Raw genomic sequence first — 23376 nt, 5'->3', positions numbered from 1 at the left:
TCGGCCCCCTCTCTCTGTCTCTCTTGGTCTCCCCCATCTGTCTGTGCCCCCCTCCCTGTCTCCCCTCCCTGTCTCCCCTCATCTCCCTGTCTTCCCCTCCTTTATCTCTGTCTCCCCGTCTTCTCTCTGCCCTCCCTTCTCTCTCTCTCTGTCTCCCTCTCTCTCACTGTCCCCTCTGTAATCTCTTTCTGTCTCCCCTTCATCTCTCTTTCTGTCCCTCCCTGTCTCTTGCTGTATCCCCCTCATCTGTCTCCCCTGTCTGTCTCTTTCTATCTCCCCAACTCCCACCTCTCTATCTCTCCCTGTCTCTGTTTGTCCTCACCCCCTTGCTGTGTTCCTGCTTTAAGAAACATCCAGCCAGTCCTGATGGCTCACACCTATAATCCCAGCATTTTGGGAGGCAGATGTAAGAGGATTGCCTGAGCCCACAGGTTCTCGCAACATGGCGAGACCTCATCTCTACAACTAGAAAAAATCAGCTGGGTGTGGCGGCACACACCTGTAGTTCCAGCTACTTGGAAGGCTGAAGCAGAAGGGTCACCTAAACCCATTAGGTCAAGGCTGCGATGGCCATGAGCTTGCCACAGCACTCCAGCCTAGCCAACAGAGTGACTCCAATTCAAAGAAAAAAGACATCCACTTCACAGTATTTGTTTTGCATCTTCTATGTACTATGTGTGGGCCACATCCCCGTCATGGGGGACACAGGAAGGAACTACAGAGCCCCTGCCATCACAGAGCTGACCCTCTAGAAGGTGGAAACCAAAGGCTCAGCCTGCCTGTTCCACAGCCCAGTCATCCCAGCTTCAGGAAGTGGAAATTCCACCCAACACCACAAGGAACCCTACTGGAAGTGCAGAGGCTGGGTTTCAGGTCTGCTTCAGGGATGGGCTCTGCATCCCTGTGCTCCTCTCTGAGTCCTTCGTGGTGACATCATGGCTGCTGGGAGCAGCTGGAGGTGCCTTTGCACGTTGGAAAAGAAAGTGCTAGAACATCCCTCACTTCCTGGTGCACATTGGGAGAAAGAGCAAGAATGCCCACCACACACAAACACACCACCTCCTCCTGGACACCCCTCCTCCTCCTGGACACCCCTCCTCCTCCTGGACACGCCTCCTCCTCCTTTTCTCCCTCCTCCTTCTCCAGGACTGCTTCCTTCACACCTCCAGGACCCCCATGGCTGGTTTCCCAAGTCCTGCTTCTCTGGTCGTCCCCTCTGGAAGGGAGCACCTCTGTGCCTATAGCTCAGTGTGGACCTCCCCACACAGACTCCGGATCTCGAGACTCGGAGGTCATCACATCCAGACGTGCACATCTACCATCTGCCCAGCACCTCCGCTGGGGCGTCTGATAGACAAGTCGGCCTCACTATGACCAAATCGGATCCCCGACCCAGCTCTGACCCACCTCACCCCCTAGGCAATGGCAACACTGTCCTCTCTGCTGCCTGGCCTGCACCTTCTCTCTCAGGGCACGTAGAGTCCGGGGAACCTCCGTCCACTCCACCTTTCAAGCTCTCCCACCTTGACCAGGTGGAGCCCAGGCCTGGGACTGTAACTCCTGGCCTTCCCCCACACCTATGTTTTCTAGCAAGCCTCCATTTATTTGTTTCTTTGTTTGTTTTATACACAGGAGCTCACCCTGTGGCCCAACCTGGAGTGCAGTGGTATGATCATACCTCACGGCAACCGTAAACTTCTGGGCTCAAACAACCCTCCCACCTCAGCCTCCTGAGTAACTGGGACTACAGGTACTGCCACCATGCCTGGCTAATTTTTAATTTTTGTGGAGTCAGGGTCTCTATATGTAGCCCAGGCTGGTCTGGGACACCTGGCCTCAAGTGATCCTCTCACCTTGGCCTCCCAAATTGCCACCACGCCTGGCCCTACAGCGAGTCTCCAGTTCAGAATGTAAGACAGCCTGGTCACGTCTCTGCTCCCGTTACCCAAAGGGCTGGAGTCAGGGCCCCTCACCACAAGATGCTTAAAAGGCCCCCGGGGAGGCGAAGAAAGGGGCATGGCTCCCAGGGCAGCCTCCTTGCCAAGACTGGGTCCTCCCCTGTGTCGCAGTGCGTTTCCCGGCAGATGACAGGTGGTCAGAAATTCCAACTTCCACTCAGGCTCCTGGGGGTGAATCTGGCAGGGAGAGAGGAAGAGCCCCAGAACCCAGACCCGCTTTCCAGGATGAGCTGTGGGTCTTGGCCTGACCTGGGACCAAAGTCCCCTCCGACCGGGGCTCCCAAGAGCCCCCAGAGGCAGCAGGGTCCAGCTCTTCTGGTGAGGGCTGTCACATTACTCAAGCTGGTCCGAGGCCTCCCCAGGAGCCTCAGAAGGCCAGTCATCAGGTTTGGAGGGTTCAGTAGGGCCCTGCTTCAGGCTCTCAAGTGCCCCCAGCCAGTGGGTCAGGACCTTGGAGGGCCCAGCCCATGCCTGCCTGGATGCCCAGGGAAGCCAGGCATCCTAGAGGGGACTGTCAGGCCAGAGGCTGCAAAGAATCTGGGAAGACTTACAGGAGGAGGTGGCATTTGAGCCTTGAAGTATGGCAGCCCTTCTCCCCAGGCCAGGAAATTTCCCTTTCCTCCAGCTAGGCCCCACCCTCTTATCTCCGTCTTCAGAGTAGTCCCAGGGATCTTCCTGAGAAGGCCAGTCCCACCCAGCCCTGCTCAGTGCAGGCTGTCATCAGCCTGGAATGCACTTTCAATGCCTCCGTGCCAGCCCATCACTTCCTGATCCGGTGGTCCCATCAGCCTCCGCCTTGAGAACCTGGGGCCCTTGGGACCTCCTTTAGACCCAGCAGGAGGGGAGGGGTGGAAGGAAGTCCTCCAAGATGGGGAGAATCCCGGGGAGTCTCAGCCCTAAGCCCACGGGATGGGTTCACAGGCCCTCAGCATAGCCTCTCGGCTCCTCCGTGAGGAGGGACTTGCTGGACACAGTTCGGCCTGCTCCCCTGGGCATCCAGCCCACTCCTGCCTTGCCCCCGTGGAGCTCCCTATGGGTTCTAAAAATGTTCGCACCCCCTCCTCTCTGGTGGCTCCCCTGGCCTCTCCTGCGCAGAGCCCAGCTTCTGTCTGTGGTGGGAATCAGGCTGGGAGGGGTGCCCTGGGTGGGGTTAGTGCCTGCACCCTGTTCCCACCCTGGGCACCTCCTTCTGGGAAAGGCTGGGTTTTTTCTGGCCACTGCTGCAGTCCAGCTGTGCACAGAAGGCCATAGCCAGAGGGAGGCCGAAGCAGGGAAGTGTTTACGACACTCCTGCCTTTCATCTGGGTCATGTCAGGGGTGGTCTCAGGGTCTGGGAGGACTCACGGTGCCCTGCCCTGGCCACCAGGCCTGGCCTCACTGTCTTCCAAAGTGGCTATGCCATTTGGCCTGAGAGTTTCACAGTTTCGCGTCCTCCCCAGCATCTCGTATTGCCAGTGTTGCCAGTGAATGCTCCCAAACCCCTCCTCCTGCTGCCCTCTTATCCATCCGCCCCGCAGGCCCTCATTGGTCATGGAGAGCACTTTTAACTATGCAGCATGGTTTTGTTTGCTGCTGTCAGTGTCCTTGGTAGCCACCTGGGCTCTGGCTGCATGGGCCCCAAGCCCAGGGCTTGAAGCCCAGTAAGTGCACAGTGCATGGTGCTGATAACTCCCTGGTCCAGGAGAGCCCTTGGTGACTGTCCCTCCCTCCTCTGGAGCCCTTGCCTCTGCCCTGGAACCTCCCCATTCCCCCTGGATGCCCCCATTCCTCTTGATTTTCCCATTTCCCCTGGGACCCTCCACCTTCCCTAGGCCATACTTGAGGCCATAGCACTTTCAGGACAGAAGGTGGTTTCTGAAGGGGGGGCTCACATCTGGATTTTTTTCTTCTTTTTTTTGCTGAGGACATCTTGCTCTGCTCCTGCATTGTCTGTTGGGCAGGGCCAAGAGGAGGAACTCACCTCAAAGCAAAGGTCTCACTTCCTGAAGGAAAGAAGGGTTTTTTCCTGCAGAAAATTCTTGGTTTTCAAGTCAGGGAGCTCACCTGGGGGCAGGATGTCACTGCGCACAGGATGTGTGACTGACCACTGCCCCCTCCACCCAAGGTTTGACTTCCCCTCTAGCTGGAGACCTGGTCAGGGTCTGGCCTGTGTGTCTTACTCTGGTTGAATGTAGAAGAGCTGGATTTGGCATTTCTCTGTATCCTTGGCCCTCATTTTCTCAATATCCATCAGGAATGACTATACCTGACTCAACACCTGTGGGAGAATTCTCTTGAAGACCTGCTGAAAGATCTATACACAGAAGAATGCTCTGGTGAGATGGGCCTCAGGAAGACCCTGGAGAGGACTGGAGCCTGAGAATTCTTGAAGATTCCAGCCTTTGGCTCTGTGACTCCTCGGGAGAGGTTGGGTCTACCTAGAACCAGGCCACCTCTCCCATGATGAAAGAATTAACACGTGCTCAGGTGTTCAGTAACAGTATACAGAGCCCATTATTGTAAAGATGATAATTCTTTCTAATCTGATCTCTAGATTCAGCAGAATCCCAATATTTTCAAGCAAAGGTATTGATAAACAATATCTAAAACTAGAATAGATGATGCAAGACTAAGAAGAACAAAGTTAAAGCACTCACACATCCAGATATGAACAATTATCATGAGGCTACATTAATGAAGAGCCCAAAATAATGGAGTTCAAAAACAGACTCGTGTATATGTAGTCAACTGATTTTCTCAAAGACACAAAGGCAATTCAGTGGAAAAAGAAAGTTCTGCTCCACAAATGGTTATGGAACACTCAAACAATACTGGAAACAATGAACATAGACACAAACTTCCCAGATTATCCAAAAATCCACTCAGAAGAGTCCATAGACTGAAATTTGCAAGCACAAAGTTGTAAGAGTTACAGGAGAAACACGGAAGAAAATCTATGTGGCCTTTGGTTTGGTGATAAGTTTTTAGATACAATACCAAAAGACAGTCCTTGAAAGAAAATAAAATGATAATGTGGATTTCAGTAAAATTTATAAACTGGCTATTCTATGAAAGACTCTGTCAAGAGAACAGCAAGAGAAATGTGCTACTAAAACATCACATTTGTGATGGAAAGTTTAAATGCATTTATCTAAGGAAAGCATTCTTTTATTTAAAGGAAGACATTTTACTTAAACAATTGTGTGGCTACTCCACAGATGCGGTGAGACGAGGGCGGTGGGTGAATGCCCAAACCAACACAGTGCAAGGACCTTACCTGGCACCAGGGATCAGTGCCATGGAGCAGGTGGCCGAGGGCTTAGTGGCCTCCCTGGAGGAGGACTCCTGCCCTGCCCCTCCCCTACCTCCAGCATGGTTCCTGAACGTATCGACACTTGTCCTCGGCCTCCCTTTGATTTCCAGAGGCACTGTGACCTAGACCTGACCTTGCTCTTGACCTCAGGAGCAAGGTAAGGGTAAGTTCGAACCCAGAATGTCACCCCTAGAGCCAAGGCCCTAGGACGCAGGTACTGACATTGCTGCTTCCCACGCCCAGTCTATCACTCTGGTGGGATGGCCCATCTCTGCCACCAGCCTCACTGCTGCACACGGTGCCTTTGCCTTTATTCCCTGATGCCAACAGGGCTCCAGAGTGCCTATCCTGCCCTCCTGCCCCAACGGTGTGTACTTCCATGGATCTGCCTCCTAGGTCCACGGCCCTGGGAACTGCAATTTTCTCTCTCAGTAGATATGGTCTGCCCTATGTAATGTTTTTGAATAAAAACGCGTGCCTTCCTGGCAAGACACATCTTCACATTACGCTCAGTGTCCCAGGTCACTGGTGCTGGGGTTTCCTGGTGGAGGTTCGCTCTGTGCTGGCCACAGTTTACCGGCCAACAGGTGGCTGGCCCTTGGGACTGCCCGCTGCAGAGGACACATCTCTGGATAGGTCGGCAGCCACAACAACCACAGTCACCACTTCAGCAGCCAGCTGCCCGTCCCGAGGAACCGCCAGGCAGTGAGCAGCACCATTATAAACTGGCAAAGCGAACCTCAGCTCCACCAATTAAATTGCATGTCTATAATACAGCCTCTTTGGAAGGCAGTGTGGCGTTTCTTGAAAGAACTAGAAATTGACCTTCCATATGACCCGGTGATGGAGACCAGAGCCTAAGGGTTCTTGACTTGTGTTCAAGGAACCAGGCCTATACTCCCTCATCTCAGAGCAGATGTGATGTGGGGGACAGACAAACACTGCCACTGTAGCAGGCCTTGAGTACCCCAGGTTTGTAGGCAACGGTCTCGCCTGGAAGCTCTGCATTCTAGCCAAAGGCAGGTGAGGGATGCAGCCTGCTACGTAAAATGTAGTGGGCCTTGAGTACCCCAAGCTCGTAGGCAAGGTCTCGCTTGGAAACTCTGCATCCTAGACAGAGGCAGGCTGTGAGGAATGCAGCCTGCTACATGAAACAGTGTCTCAGATGCCCACACAGTACAGATAAAGTCTTAGCCACAATAAAGCCCTAGGTACAAAAAGATAAACACAGAACAACTCACCTTCTAGTGACAACATAATTCCACTGTGGTTCGCTCATCTCCCCTAACCTTGATTTGGTACTTTATAATAAAGCAAAGCGACATGACGTCAATCACACCTGGCCCAGATGCCTGGCCCAAAAGCTGATACTGCTTGTTTTTACAATAGTCCCTTGTACAGTTTTGCCCTATATGAGATGCATGCTAAATAATAAACGGGCTCTCACCTATTGAGGAGAGAGACCTCCCAATCCCACTGTCTCTTGTCTTTCTCATTCCCTCCCCCCACCTCAGGCCCTGCTCTATGGCAGCTGGACCTCTGCAACCCAGCAATTCCCCTATTGTGAATATACCCAGAGAAACCCAAATTATTCTACAAAAAAGATACCTGCACATGTATGTTTGTTGCAGCTCTATTCACAATAGCAAAAACATGGAACCAACCATGCTGCCCATCAAAGTTGGACTGGATTTTTAAAATGTGGTACATATACACAATGGAATATTATGCAGCCGTAAAGAAGGACAAACATATGGACTTTGCAGCAACTTGGATGGATTTGGAGTCAATCATACTCAGTGATTTATCACAAAAACAAAGAACTGGGTTCCATATGTTCTCACTCATAAGGTGACCTTGAACAAGTGTAATGCTATAAGAAAGCAATTGGCAGTAGTGGAAAACTGTCAGGGAATAGAGGGGGTGGGACTAGCAGTTGAGGGAAACTGCTAGGGGAGGGAGGGGCATACCTCATCAACAAGGGTACCTGCATGAACAGTGTTTATATACCTAACCCTGAATTGTACCCTACATCTTTAAAATAAATAAATTAATTAATTTTTTAAAATTACGTGTCTAATTCAGTGGTTCTATCTCTTCTTTGCAGTCGAGTCTTCAAACATTTGTGAGGAAGTCCTCACTGACTCCAGGCACCCACTACTGCCCCATTGCATGGCCAGGGGCTTGCAACAAGTTGCCTTCTTCCCAGGGGCGTGAGAAATGCTCTGCCTCTGAGACAATGGTGCTCTAAGGCCACTGTATGGCTTTTATGCCAAGGAGCCCTGGGCATGGTCACAGAAGCCTTGGCCATGGTGAGTTCCACCAGCTCTGGGCACCACCTTTGGTAATGGGCATGGGGTAGAACTTCCACTCCAAGATGTTGGCTCACAGTTCAGGTTGGGGCCCTGTCCCCTCTCCACATGCGCCATGCTGACATTTAAACTGGCCTGAAGGATCTGCAGAGCATTTCCTGGAGTTGGAAGGAGAAACAGCATCTGGTCAGCACAGATTGTAAACAGCAGGTGCAAAATCTTGGAGCTGGAGCCCAATCTATGGTAGAGGAACAGAGGTCCTGCGGGAACACGGGACAGGTGGAATTTAATCTTGGAGATGAAAGGGTGGGGACAGGTCTTACACGGGATGTGAGCTCATGAACATGTCTTTATGCTCGAGCAGGTAAACTGAGGCAGACACCGAAGGGAGACTCGCAGCCTCAGAGACCGGGGTGTATTGAGTGCTGTCAGGCAGACAGATGTTCAGCCCTGCCCTGGGCGACTGTGGAAGGAGCCTTTTCACCACGCAGTGAGGTGGGGTTCTGATGCTGGGTCCTTGTGGGTGTGATGTCAGCGGGCCTCATCAGGCATGTGGGGGATTTGGCTTCTCCTCTTGGGAAGCCACTACCAGGGGAAGAACAGGACGAGTGGCACACAGAGCAGACCAGACCCACGCCACAGCCTGGAACCCCAGTCCCCAATGCACAGACCTGTGAGCCAAGTCACCATAGTCGTGGAGGCCGTCCGATCGTGCCATTGTCAGCATTAGCCCATCCACAGCTACCGAGATGGAATTGTCCAGCTCGTGTCTGATGAGAGGCCAGCACGCTCCCCTCCCTGGCCTCACTGTGTCCCCCCAACCCTCAGCGTAAATGCCACCTCCTCAGCTCGGCCCCTGCCTCTGGACTCAGGCAAGCCCTCACCAGCCCTGCTCATATCCTCATGGCCTCCTCATCACTGGCGTCCAGCATCTGCCTCCTGGCTGGCAGCTCGGGTTCACTGAGGCCGCATGCCGCCGCACCCTCGTTGCAGGTGGTAGGTGGATATCGAAACCCACATGGTGTGACTTGTGGCTTGTGGCTTGGGCAGTGCCTGTGTTCTCTGAGCTGCCCTGCTCTGTGCTGCTGGGAGGCACAGCCGCTTGGCTGCCGAGATCCTCCATGCAGTCCAGGGAACCATGTGGCCATCATGGAGGAGATGCTGATCTGACTCCATGACGGCCGGACAAGGAATCAGTCACCCTGATGCTGATGGTGTGGTTGGGATGGCTGCCAACAGCTGCCTCTGCGGAGGGGTAGTGGATGAAAAGGGGCCATGACCTCAGCAGAAATGTGGGACTCTGAGACTCTGTGTGCTCATCCAGGTACAGCTGCTGGCAAAGCACTAGGGGAGTCCCAGACATGATCGTCTTGGGAGGAGAGCCCCAGGCGGCCGCAGCCGAAAGCTGAACCCTTGGTGGTTTGCTGACCCAAACGCATAGCACCCACCTATGACAGTCCCCCAGGGAAGAAGGTTTGTAAGAAAGCCTGGATCTGCAAGCATGGCCCCTGGGTGGGTGAGGATATGCCTGCAGGCCACATCAGGAAGGGCTGGGCTCACTTGGAAAACCACCAACTGCCTGCCACAGGCATCCCACCCCAGCACAGCCAGCACTGCTGCATCCGCTGTGCTGTGGTGCCAATGGCATGTTGCAAGCCATGCTTGTGCCACCCTGTGGGAGTGCACAGCAGTCAGGCCTGCAAATGACACCTGAGCTAAGCAGGTTGTGTGAAGCTAGGCTCCTGCGACATGTGACAAAGGTACAACTTGCTCTGATTTCCAGAAACATGACTTTGGAGCACTGTTACTAAAATAGTTGCAGTGTTTGCAGGATCTCACAGGAGCTTTGCTAGAAATTTCAGTGCCAAAGCAGCGCAACATTGCTCAGGGTAGAGGACCTGTGCGATTGACGGCACCACTCCTAGGATGTCCTCAGGCTTCTGGGAAGTGAGAATTTGTTCTGAGCATGCCAGTTTGAAAGCCCTGGCTGTGTCCTTCTAGCGAGCTGCAGGGGAGGAGCTTGGCTCGCACCCATGCTACACCCTGGGCAGCGCTGAGGGGAGCCCTTGAGGTTGTGGGGGACACCCTAGTACCATCAAGCCATAGAAAGGGCCTCTGGGGTGCAGGGCAGCAGCAGCCAGAGATGAACCCACAAGGTCCCCAGCTGGGCTGTCCTGCCTAAGACTAGAAGGGGCCAGAGAACTCGGCACTTGCCTGACTGGAGGCACCATCTGGCCTCACCTCCCCAGCTCCTTGGGGAAGCAGGTGTGTGTCTGGGCACAAGGGAGCTTGCTGGGTCACAAACAAAAGCGTCAGATGTCTGCCTGGCTCTGAGCTGAGAATTCCTCCACAAATCAACCTCACAGCAGAAGCCATCACTGTCATTTGCTGGGTGGGGAAGCAGATTCCTCTATGAAACCTCCTGTTCAAGCTTATGGTTTCTCTTAGATGGCTAAGGAAGAACTAATTACTCACTCAAAGAACTGTACACTCACCCAGCTTTTCTCTGGAGACCCAGGTCCCTGGTAAGTGCCCTTGAGTCAAGGAAGACCTCGTTACACAGGAGAGGGACACATGTTTGTCAAGAAACTCCCACAACTCCATCTACAGTAGTATCCATGCAGACAACACAAAGAAAACTTCACTCTTGGGATGTTTGCAAATGGACCAGCATCATGAGAAGTCCAGGATGGTGATGATTGAGTGTGTCACTCTGATTGGCCAGTGGCTCTGGAGTTCATTTCCTGAGTCCCCAAGAAACACGCCTTCCTAAATGCTGCAATGGGTGCAAATGACAAGGTGCTGGGTGTCTGAGCCGGCTCCCACGATGGCAACCATGCTTCTCACTGGCCAAGGAGGGGCTCCAGCCAGGCAGCGCCAATCCAGACCCCAAGCAGGCGCCAATGAATTGTCCTCTCTTGAGTGCTCAAGCCCTCACCCGCATCTCTCCTCCAATGCCCGCTGTGGCCTTGGCCTCCTGACTCCTTAGGCTCCTCTGCAAGTGGTCAACAAAAGCAGCGGCCAGGCCTGGTGCCCTAAAAAGTGCTTCTTTCGGGGCATTCAGACATCATAAACACACATTTGGTCGAATCAAATGAACACTTGGCTGCCTTTGATAACTTTCATCTTATTATCTACCTGGTAAACAGGGACCAGGAGCTTTTTATTTTCATTTCACAGGCAAAATATTGTGCAGTGATGCTTCTTCAGGGGCTTCTGCATGGCCTTTCCCGTGGCTGTGGGGACGGGGCCACATGTGCCCTTTGTAGGAAGCCTGGGCCTCACCCCACAATCCAAATCTAGCTGAACCAGAAGTCCCAGGAGCCGCTGGGATTCATGAGATATGAGCCTAAATAAGGGGCAACCCCCACTTCTGCTCCAGAGACTCACTTTGGGGTTTTTGGGTCCTGCAGTGACCAATCCATGCAGATCTATGAACATGACATCAGGACCTGCTCTTCAGACCTGGAGCACCCAGATGGAGTGGCCAGAAAAAACACATATGCATGGACCCCTTGAGTCACCCTGGGCCGGGGTCAGTTGCCCCATCTGACTTGCGTCAGCTCTGCAGAAGAATGTATCTCTTCTCCACTTGTGTGACCTGGGCACCCTCATCAGGACAGTTGCCTATCCCTCTGCATGTGTGACTGGTTAGGGTGGCCTTGGGCCCACCTCTGCAGTGCACTCAAGTCTGTTTTCCCAGGACAGCCACCTCTGGGGACCACCAAACCCAAGCTGAGAGGGGTCACCTTGCTGTACTTGCAGAGAAACCACGTGTGGGAGAAGCCGGCACAGGGTGAGTCCTGGGAGATGGGGTGGGTATCTCAGGAACCATCTGGACCTCTAGATCCCTCTGTTGTTTACAGTCCAAACTTCATGATGCTTAACTTTCATTTCATCTGATTTAATTTGGCCCTGGTTTTCATTACTAGGAACCAAGAGAATCTTCAGTTTGATATCATGTAAGGGAGCTGTTATTCCAGCTTACGTCAGAGACACTTGCTTAGGTGGGCAAAGTGAACAAGGTCACCAGCCAGGGCTGGAGCAACCTCCAGAGACCTCATTGCCAATTGGATGCCTTGGCTGTCAGCGAGATGCTTTTAATGCACTCGCTCAGTGACATCACAGAAACAAAGAACAGAGTACCACATGTTCTCACTCATAAGTGGACCTTGAACAATCATAATATTATAAGAAAGGGATTGGCAGTAGTGAGAAACTGCTGGGGGAGGGGGGTGGGATTGGAAGTTGAGTGAAACTGCCAGGGAAGGGAGGGCACACCTCATCAACAAGTCTACCTGCATAATGCACATTTGTATACCTAACCCTGGATCGTACCCCACATCTTCAAAATAAAAATAAAAAGAAATATACCCAAACAAAATTAATCCTAAATAAGATACCAGGTTAAGCTAAAAATATAAACTTTTAATTCTCAAGAAAGCACATAAAACAAACTATTACTTCAGTCAATTTGGCTCTTATGTACAGCCTATCAATGGGAAAAAAATACTGTGTCCTGTATTATCAAATCCACTAACTTTTTATCAACATCATAATATTTAGTGTTCATTATAGGAAATAGATCTCTGTGTTAAATAACAGCAGCAACAGATAGAACAGATCCAGTCATTGCATTGACAGTCGTGAGATTCAGAATTGTAGGCGAGGCAAATATAAGCCTGAAGATAAGTGGAAGATAGGAGAAAACAAAGGGGCTTCCTTTGGCTAATTGAATTTCAAGTCTAACTTTATCATCTTCTTTTTTATATAACTCACATGCATGTGTGTGTGTATGTGTGTGTCTCATGAGAAACTTTATTTTTTAATTATCTACATCATCCATTAAACCTTCAAATCAGTGCCTCTTATTACAGACAAGACAAAATGCCTTCACTGAACAAATGCTCATCCAATGGATAAATAGGAACACTTGAACCTTAGGGCACATTACATGATTAAATACATTTAATGTAACTATCAAGCCTGGGGGCTACTCATGTAGAGCACTAAATATCTAAACAAACTTGAGTTAACGGTGCATACCAATTTCAATTGCATATATTTATCACAGATTTAAGTTAATTGAATTTAGCAATTAAGCTTTATAATCTCTAGTGAAATCAACTTACACTTTAATTCTTGGTTTGCAAATAACAAATCATATTTGTTTTCCTGTTTTTAGTCTTTTTATCATTGACTAGAAAGTTGCTGTTCAACAATGAATCAGTTATCATCTGATGTAATATATAGTTATGTGATTTGTATGGGAAATAAACATGTTTTATAACGACACACACAAAACAATTTGAACTATTATAGATGTGTCTTCTTTTGCCTTTATATCACCAATAGAGAGAAAGAGTATGTTACAGAAAGAAAGTATAGGAGTTTTAGCATGAACATGTCAAGAGAAGTTACTTCTAATTTTCTTTTTCCTTTCTAGTTTTTTCTGAACAAAATGTAGTAAGGCTTTATTGAGTCCAAGGAAATATTAGACATGTCCATCTAAGATCTTATTTAGCTCCTCAAACAATCCTGTAAAGTAGGTGTTGGATGTTTAAAAATAAAAAAAAAGACTGCCAAACAGAGGTATCAATTAATTCACAAATTATAAAGTTAATTTTCCTAAATACATTTTATATCTCCCTAAGACTATCATGTAATTCATTTCATTAGATGAATTGCTAAGTGCATAATTGTGAGCCCAATGACAGACTTGAATACAGGATGGTATGTTTCAGGAGGAAGGTCTTCAAATCACACCAGGCAGATAATTTTTAGAGTGCCACCAATGATCCACAATTGTGAATTTGGAATTTTTTAAATATTGTCTGTCACTTTTCCAAAAAAAAATCATAAAATGTATAAATTCCTAACTAACCTGATGTCATTACATTTTACTTTTCATCTGTGATTCTCTCATTGCTGAATTTTAAGTCAACTCTGATTATTAGGCCTTTAAATTTGGATTCTTCTCTAACATTTATTATTGTTAGTCAATCAAAGGTCTGAGTTGATACAAATGACTGGGAACAATTTCACTGAGGTACTCTGTATCCTTTTTGAATTTGCAAATCACTCTGAATTACAAATCAGTCTTTTCTTGATATTTCTCTTTATTTAGCTATTTACTCTTTTGGGGAACCTGAAACAAATTATATCAGAATAGAATTTCAGCTTCACACACCTAATATATTTCTTTCTTAGCAATGTGGTATTCATTGATACAGTTTATTCCTACACTATAACACCCAAGGCATTGGTAAATTTTCAGTCTAACCAGAAATCCATCTCTTTGTTGGCTACTTTGTTCAAATGTATTTTTTAGTTGGTTTGGTATGTAATGTTTTCTTCTGGGATCAATGGCCTATAATTGCTATGTAGTAATCTGCAATCCTCTTATTGCATTCAATGATCCTGTCCCAGAAAGCATGCAGCTGGCTGGAAGCAATGACCTATGTGACAGGCTTCATACATTCTCTGGCATTCATTTGTGTGAAAAGCAGTTTGCCATTCTGTGAGTCCAGTATCAATCATTTTTTCTGTGGCACCAAAACCCTTTTGGCTCTGTCCTGTGTAGATGCATTTAGCACAGAAATGGTGATCCTTGTTTTAGCTGGGTTCACTCTTCTTAGTTCTCTTCTCAACATCATGGCACTTACGTCTCCACCATCTCAGCCATCTCAAAGATCCAGTTGGCAGTAGGAAGGCAGAAGCCTTTTTCCACTTGTGGATTCCACTTCATAGGCATAACTGTTTTCTAAGGGTCCCTACTTTTCCATAGATACAGCCTGATAACACATCATCCTTGATCCAGGCACAGGTAGCATCTATATTTTATTTTATTTTTTTATAATCAATATTTTTTATTATGATATCGTGGAGTACAGTTGAGGGTTAGGTATACAAATACGTTTCGTTCAGGCACCCTTGTTGATAAGAGGTGTTTCCCTGTCCCCAGACAGATATTTACTACCGTTAATCCCATCTCCCTCCCCCCTCCATAGTTTCCCACTACTGTCAGTCATTTTCTTATAGTATTACATTGGATGTTCAAGGTCCATTATATGAGTGAGAACATGTGATACTCGGATCTTTGTTTCTGTGAGAGGTCACTCAGTATTATAGACTCTAGTTTCATCCAGGTTGCTGCGAAATTCATGATTTTGTTCTTTTTTATGGCTGTGTAGTATTCCATCATGTATATGCACCACTTTTTTTTAATCCAGTCCTCTTTTGACAGGCAGCATGGCTCTTTCCAGGTTCTTGCTATTGTGAACAATGCTGTGATAAACATGCATGTGCAGGTATCTTTTTAATAGAGTGATTTGTGTTCTTCAGGATATATTCCCAGTAGGGGGATTGTGGGGTCATAGGGGAGGTTGGTATTTAGAGCTTTTAGGAATCGCCACACTGCTTTTCACAGAGGTTGCGCTAGTTTGCACTCCCACCAACAGTATAGAAGTGTTCCCTTTTCACCACACCCTCTCCAGCAGGTATTTTTTGAGTTGTTGATAATTGCCATTCTGACTGGAGTTAGGTGGTATCTCAGTGTGGTTTTGATTTGCATCTCCCTGATGATTAGTGAGTTTGAACATTTCTTCATGTGTCTGTTGGCTGCTTAGATGTCTTTCTTTGTGAAGTGTCTGTTCATATATTTTACCCATTTTATAATGGGGCTGTTTGTTTTTTTCTTTTCAGCACGTTCGAGTTCCTTGTAGATCCAAGATGTTAAGCCTTTGTCAGACCTGGTGTGGGCAAATACTTTTTCCCAGTCTGTAGGCTGTCTCCCTGCTCTCTTGATGGTTTCTTTGGCTTTGCAGAAGCTTGTGAGTTTAATAAGAACCCACTTGTCTATCTTCTCTCTTATGACCTGTGGGTTTCAGGTTTTGTTCAGTAATTGGATGCCAGTTCCAATTTCCATGAGGGTATGGTCCTTCATTTTCTAAGGTTCTTATGGTTTGAGGTTTTACATTTAGGTCTCTGATCCATTTGGAGTTAATTTTTGTGTATGGGGATAGATAGGGGTCCTGTTTCAATCTTCTGCATGTGGTCAGCCAGTTTTTCAAGCACCATTTACTAAATAGGTTCTCCTTTCCCCAGTGGTAGGTGGTGGAGGCTTTGTCGAAGATGAGTTGGTTGAGAAATTGAGGTTTTGCTTCTGAAATCTCAATTCTATTCCATTGATCTATATGCCTGGTTCTATACCAATACCAAGCTGTTTTAATGATTATAGCTTTATAGTAAAGTTTGAAGTCTGGTAATGTGAAACCACCTGCTTGGTTTTTTTTTTTTTTTCCCTGAGGATTGTTCTGGCTATTCTTGGGCATTTGTGTTTCCATATGAATTCCTGTGTTGTTTTTTTCCAGGTTTGAGAAGAATGTTGCTGGTAATTTGATGGGTATTGCATTGAATTTGTAGATTGCCTTAGGTAAGATGGACATCTTCACAATGTTGATTCTTCCAATCCATGAACATGGGATATTTTTCCACTTGTTTGTGTCATCTTTGATTTCTTTGAGCAGTGTTTTGTAGTTTTCATTGTAAAGGTCTTTCACGTCTCTGGTTAGGAAGATGCCAAGGTATTTCATTTTTTGTTGTTGCTGTTATGAATGGAATTATGCTTTTTACTTGGGTTTCTGTTTGTTTATTATTGGTGTAAAGAAATGTGATTCTCTTTTGCACATTTATTTTGTATCCTGAGACTTTGCCAAAGGCCTTTATCAGTGTCAGGAGGTTTTTGACAGATTCTCTTGGGTTTTCAAGGTACACAATCATATCGTCTGCAAAGAGAGATAACTTGACTTCCTCTTTTCCTATTTGGATACCCCTGATTGCCTTCTCTTCTCTGATTTCTCAAGCCAGGACTTCTAATACTATGTTGAACAGGAGGGGCGAGAGTGGCATCCTTGTCTTGTTCCAGTTTTCAGGGGAAATGGTCCCAATTTTTGTCCATTTACTGTGGGTTTCAAAATAGTAGATGGCATTTACTATTTTGAGGTATGTTCCCTGTATGCCTAGATGTTTGAGGGTTTTTATAAAGAAGGGTGCTGGATTTTATCAAAAGCTTTTTCTGCATCTAATGATATAATCATGTGGTTTTTGTTTTGACATCTGTTGATGTATTTAATTACATTTATGGTTTTACGAATGGTGAACCAACCTTGCATCCCAGGGATGAAGCCTACTTGGTCATGATAGATGATTTTTGAGATGAATTGTTGAATTTGGTTTGCTAGCATCTTGTTGAGAATTTTAGCATCTATGTTCATCAAAGATATTGGCCTGTAGTTCTCTTTCTTTGTTGGATCTTTACCTGGCTTGGGTATCATGTGATGTTGGCTTCGTTAAATGACTTGGGGAGAGTTCCATCTTTTTCAATTGCCTGGAATACCTTCAGTAGGATTGGTATCAGCTCCTTAAATGTCTTGTAGAATTCTGCTGAAGAGCCATCTGGACCAGGGCCTTTTTTTGTAGGTAGTTTTCTTATTACATAGTCAATTTCCTTGATTGTTATTGGTCTATTTAGGGTCTCAATTTCTTCTTGTTCCAACCTAGGTAGGTTGTGTGAGGTCAGAAAGTCCTCCATTTCCTTAAGGTTTTCCAGTTTGTTTCCATACAAGTGTATGCAGTAGTCTCTAATGATCTTTTGAATTTCTTCAGGGTCAGATGTGACTTCATCTTTTGTATTTCTGATTGTGCTTCCTTGGGTTTTTTCTCTTTTTTTCTTGGTCAGTCTAGCTAGGGGACCATCGAGCTTGTTATTCTTTCAAAGAACCAGCTTTTTGTTTCATTGATTTTTTGTATTATCTTTTTGTCTTCTATGTCCTGGATTTGGGATTTTATTTTGGTGATCTGGATTCTTCTGTTGAAATTAGGGTTTTTGTGGTCTTGCTTTTCTAGCTTCCTTAGGTGACTCGTTAGGCTGTTAACTTGTGTTCCTTCCATTTTCATCATAAATTCCCCCTCTTACTACAGCTTTTAAGGCGTCCCAGAGATTTTGGTAAGATGTTTCTTCATTTTCATTTGTTTCCAGGTATCTTTTGATCTCTATTTTGATTTCATCATTGACCCAGGAGTTGTTTAGCATCATGCTGTTTAGTGTCTATGTCCTTCTGGGTTTTGGGGGAACCTTGTTAGTGTTAATGTTTATTTTTATTCCACTGTGGTCCAAGAAGGTGCATAGTAGAATTTCAGTCCTTTTAAATTTGCTTATGCTTGATTTATGGCCAATTATTTAGTCAATCTTAGAATACGTTCCATGCAGTGATGAGTAGAATGTGTATTCTGTGGTCTTTGAATGGAGTGTTCTATAGGTATCAATTAAGTCCATTTGGTCCAGAGTCACATTGAGGTTCCGGATCTCATTGTTGATTATATGTCCTGATGATTTGTCTAGGGTTGTGAGAGGGGTATTAAAGTCCCCAATTATGATGGTGTTAGAGTCAATATCTTTATTTAGTTTTCCTAGAAGTTGCTTTATGCAAGTTGGCACCCCTATGTTGGGTGCATATATGTTTAGGATAGATATTTCTTGTTGATGGAGTGAACCTTTTATCATTATGTAGTGGCCCTCTGTATCTTTTTTAATTTTTGATAGCTTAAATGGTATTTTGTCTGAAATTAGGATCGCAACTCCTCCTTTCTTTTGTGTTCAATTCACCTGAAAATTTGTTTCCCATCCTCTTACTTTGAGTCTGTGTATGTCCTTCTAGTGACATGGGTCTCTTGAAGGCAGTATATTGTTGCCTGGTGATATTTTATCCATTTTGCCATTCTATGTGTTTTCAGTGGTGCGTTTTGTCCATTCACATTCAGGCTAATTATTGAAATGTGAGAGTTCGTCCCTATCATAGAGTTCTTATAGAGTTGTTCTTCCACTTGGTTTTTTTGTCTTTCTTTTGGTGTTGGTTCATGTACTCTTTATTCTTTTCCCTGTACTCTTGTGAAGAACGTTGTTCTTTTTTCCTTTTCTTCTGTGTTTAGTACTTTCTTAAGTGTTTCATGTAGAGGTGGTTTAGTGGCAGCATAAGTTCTTAGGGATTGGATATCTGTGAAAGATTTTAATTCTCCCTCTCTGATGAAGCTTAGCTTGGCCGGGTAGGTTATTCTTTGTTGAAATCATTTATCTTTTAGGACTTTGAAGATAGGGCTCCAAGCTCTCCTAGACTACAGGGTTTCTGTAGATAAATCTGCCGCTATTCTAATTGGTCTTCCATGGTGATCTGGCCTTTTTCTCTCGCTGCCTTTAGGATTTTTTCTTTTATGCCTACTTTGTTTAGGCAAATTATTATGTGGCTAGGAGTTGGTCTTCTCATTTGTTGTCTTGCAGGGGTTCTCTGAATCTCTTGTGTTTGAATTTTTGCATCACTGATTAGATAAGGGAAGTTTTCTTGAATGATCTCATGGAAAGTTTGTTCCAGTGTGGTCTCTGTCTCTCTTTCTGCCTCAGGAAGGCCAATTTCTCTTAGGTTCAGTCTCTTGAAGTAATCATTCATCTCTTGAAGGTTTTGTTCTGTCTTTTTGAGCTTATTTTCTGTGTTTTTAAGAGTTTGGGTTAGTTCTATATTTTGGTCCTCGATCTCTGATATTCTTTCTTCTGCTTGGGTAATTCTGTTTTCCATGCTTATCAGTTTGTTATTTATTTCATTCAACAGTATTCTTTATTACTGTTATCTCAGATATCAGCTCCTTTTTAGTTTCTTCTTGTGTCTCCTCAATTCTTTTAATCTCTCCATTAATGTTCTGATATCTAGGTTTGTAGTTTGAGACCCTTCATTCTGGGGGCTCTTCATTGTTTGCATTCTGAAGTCAGTTTTCTGTGTCTGCCCTCCCATGGGTCTGGGAGAGACCCATATTCCTCTTTTGGTTTTTCTTCATTTGTGTAGATTTTTCTCTCTCTCCCCCTTTCCCTCCCATTCTTTAATTCTTTTTTTGAGGGAAGTTGGGGTTGCTTTGTTTCACTTCTGCAGTGTCCTGTTCTTCCTTATGAGGGTCTTCTGACTTTGTTCATGTTTGAGGTTGGAGTGTGGGCTGCAGACTGTACTTTTTGAAGTTTTGAGGTTTCATTGAGGGGGAAGCTGTGGTTCAGAATGTATATGCTGATTCTTGCATCCACCAACAGGTGTATGAGCACACTGGAACCTATTTCCCTCTGCCTTACAATCTGTCCATTCAGCAGTATGTAGGCTTGGTCCCTAGATTAAAAAGGGGGTATAAAAGAGGAAAATAATGGAAGAAAGGGGGGTCAATAGAAAGTTAGAAAGAGAGAAGAGTAAGAGGGAAAACAACTATCAGGTGAGAAAGAGACACAAGGCCGGAGAGAAGTGAAAAAAGACATGTAAGAAAGATTCCCTAAAGAATACTGATAGCTACACAGAGACAGACCAATAAAATCATGAAACAGTGTAAGTTAGAAGGCAAACAACAAAAACAATCAAAACAAACAGTCAAAATGATAAAATCATAAGTCAAAATAAGAGATCAGACTAAAGTTACTTCAGTTCTGATCTCCGGTCTCTCCCCTTTGTTTTTCATTGCAGGCAGCTAGATTTACTTGCAGTTTGGGCTTGTTTTTGTTTTTGTATTTTTATTTTTGAGTTGGAGTCTCACTCTGTCGCCCAGACTGGAGTGCAGTGGCCATTCCCGGTCACCGCAGCCTCACCTGCTGGGCTCCAGCAATCCTTCTGCCTCAGCCTTCCAAGTAGCTGGAACTACAGGTGCTGTTTTTTTTTAAGCCTGCTGCCTGGGAGTTGCTTTTGTCTGATTCAGTGTAGGGGGGGCTTTGTCTCCTGTTTAGTGACATTACCTTAGGAAACAAGGTGGGGGTTGTTGATAGGTGGGCGGGGCATTGGAAATCTCTGCCTGGAGAATGACTGAGGCAGATTCACTTTCGCAGATCCATTTCTCTCCACTTGTCTGTGTCCCCAAGCTTGGGGTCACATGCTGAGTGCCTCAGCCAGGGTGGGCCCAGAGCTCCAGAGCTCCAAAGCTCCAAAGGGCAAGCGGTGAGTGGCAAGAGTGGCTCTGGGCCCCCCACAGGGTACTTCAGCCAGGAATGGGACCGGTGTCTCTGAGGGGCGGGCACCCAGAGCCTCCCTGAGTGACTGGTGACTTGGTGCTGGGGGAGAGACAATGTAGCCAGGTAGGGAGCTGAGACCCAAGACTCCCACGCAGGCTGGAGTCATGTATGGTGGAATAGCAGCAGCAGGGGGCTGCAATATCCGGCCCTGCATGGGACCGAAGGTCCCCGGGCCTCAGACCAGCACGGTTGCCTGGGGGATGGGGGAAAACAAGTAAGAGTCTTTTTGGGAACTCATGTTCGGAGAATCTCACAAGTCCACCTATCCCGTCGCCATCTTACCGGAACCCCAGCATCTATATTTTATACTATTGTCATTTTTATGCTGCATCCACCGATCAATAGCCTAAAGAACAAGGAAGTGAAACATGTCTCCATAACAAATCTGTCTTACCATCAAAATAAGCCTGGATGGGCCTAAAGTAATTAATTAGTCAAACAATTAGGAAAAATTTACATCAAAAGGCATACTTACAGTTGAAACTTAGAATTTTGTAATTTAGATGGTATATTCTAATTTTATTTATTTATATGGTCTCTATTAGGGGGCCATTTCAGCATATAAATTATTCAGACAGACATGCACAAGGAAGCAGAAGTCTCTGAACATCTATAGGTGAGCATGCCATTACACTGAAACATGTTTAAAGATTATTAAATTGACCCATAATACGTATGGTTTGATATTCTGTTTTCTTAGCTATTAGCAATTTTAGAGTAGAAAAGTAGGAAGCAAAGAGGTGAGAACACTTAAAGTTTACTAACAACAGGCACTGACTGCTGCTGATCACCTTGAGCAAAGGAAATAGTACAGAACAAAAAAAGCAAATATTAGTCACAGTCATTTTTGCAAACACAAGTGGAACAACAAACATCAGGAACATAGGGAAATATTTGATAGTGTGTAGTCATTTGGCAATAGCAATTAAATTTTTTTTTGTATGGAAAAGTGATCTGATCCCAAAACAGGCAAAGGGAGGACCAATGGGAGGCCCAAACGGGTACAATGACCACTTATGTGCCTATCCTGGATTATACCCCACATTTTTAAATACAAAAAAGTAAATTAATCGAAAAGCAAAACAGTGATCTGCTTATGGCATATGTTTTCTATCAAATGCTGCAGAGCTTAACTTTCAAGTAACCTCTCTAAATTAATAGGACAACCCCCTCTTGTCCCCTCCCACTGTGGGAGCTTTTCTGCTCCCTCAATAAATCCTGCTTTCTACAAAAAAAAGACTTGATAAATAAATTTTCAGATGTGTGTGCTTGTATATGTGTGTGCAGATGAATAAACCACCAGCTGTAGCATAATTCCTGAGGCATTTTGAATATATTAAGGAATTACTGTATCTCCAAATCACACAAAAAGCCTTTGCTAAGTTATAATATTAAAGAGACACTCGTGTGTGTGTGTGTGTGTGTGTGTGTGTGTGTGTGTGTGTGTGTTTTCTTGAAAAGAGAATTTAACTTAAATCTGTTGTAATGAGTTCTCCCAAATGTTGTTTCAAAATGATCATTGGAAAAGATTTATCAGTACTGCCCTTACATTTAATGAGTCAATGAGTAACAATCAGAGATGTATTATTATGCTTTAAATGTATATTAAAAGAAACTCAAGAATAATTTAAGAAGGGTCTTTCGAAAGACAATGTGTTTTTAATATTTCTTTCCAAAAAGATTGTAAGCTTTTTGAGAATATAATTTGTTTATTCATATTTGTTCATGTCATTACAACTAGTAAATGAATCAATAGGAAATATGTAAATAAGTGTTTTTTGATTATTGTTTGCTTGTGGAAACATGGCGATAAGTTCATTAAGGTCAAAGACTCTGTCTTACTCAGATTTGTATATTTATTTGGTGTTTAGACAGACAAGTACATATTCTAATTCAAACAATGTTAGCTGAGTTAAAAATTGTATTTCTATGCTCCTCCCTGACTGACACCACACTGGCACAGCCTCGAGATACAGGCGACCCTGGAGGTCACTGCTTGCTACTGTGGCCAGGAGCTGGAACAGTATGGCCAGCGTATGGCACCCAAGCCTGAGTCATGGCAGCAGGACTGTCACCACCTCAAGATGAGCATTGCTCGATGCACATCCTCCCACCCAATCATCCGCCAGATCCGTCAGGCCTGTGCTGAGCCTTTTGAGGCCTTCGAGGAGTGTCTTCGACAATAAAGCAGCCATGAACAATTGTGCCAAGCAGGTGCGCCACTTCCTGCAGTGCACTGAGCAGGTGCAGCTGACACACTCACCCATGAATGTGGAGGCACAGCCTCTTCCTGCTTCCTGAAAACTCCCTTGACTGCAGGTAAACTGGACATGAGTGACTGGCCACTTGATGCCGCACCCCCACAGAACAGCCAGATAGAGTCTTGTGAACAGTGGGCCTGGCTTTCCTGGCTATCAGAACTTCCAGTGAAGTTCAACATTTGCAAGACCATAAATGTCATTAAATACATCAGCAGATGTAAAAACAAGAGCCACGTGATTATATCATTAGATGCAGAAAAAGCTTTTGATAAAATTCAGCATCCCTTCTTGATAAAAACCCTCAAACATCTAGGTATAGAAGGAACATACCTCAAAATAGTAAGTGCCATCTACGACAAACCCACAGCTAGCATATTGCTAAATGCTCAGGAACTACAATCATTTCCCCTGAAAACTGAAACAATACAAGGTTGTCCACTCTCATCCCTCGTGTTCAACATTGTGTTAG

General features: G+C 45.7%; 2 pseudogenes; both read left to right on the top strand.

Annotated features, from left to right (window-relative positions):
• Window positions 1-13587: 13587 nt before the first annotated feature.
• Window positions 13588-21067, top strand: LOC110595510 (annotated as a pseudogene).
• A 1382-nt stretch (window positions 21068-22449) lies between these two features.
• LOC110595508 lies at window positions 22450-22947 on the top strand (annotated as a pseudogene).
• The last annotated feature ends 429 nt before the right edge of the window (window positions 22948-23376 follow it).

This window comes from Carlito syrichta, unplaced genomic scaffold (assembly GCF_000164805.1).
Source record: "Carlito syrichta isolate Samal-C Ts95f unplaced genomic scaffold, Tarsius_syrichta-2.0.1 Scaffold85013, whole genome shotgun sequence".
Classification (NCBI taxonomy): Eukaryota; Metazoa; Chordata; class Mammalia; order Primates; family Tarsiidae; genus Carlito; species Carlito syrichta.
Note: the sequence above shows the minus strand (reverse complement) of the source record. Positions and strands in the feature narration are given on the sequence as shown.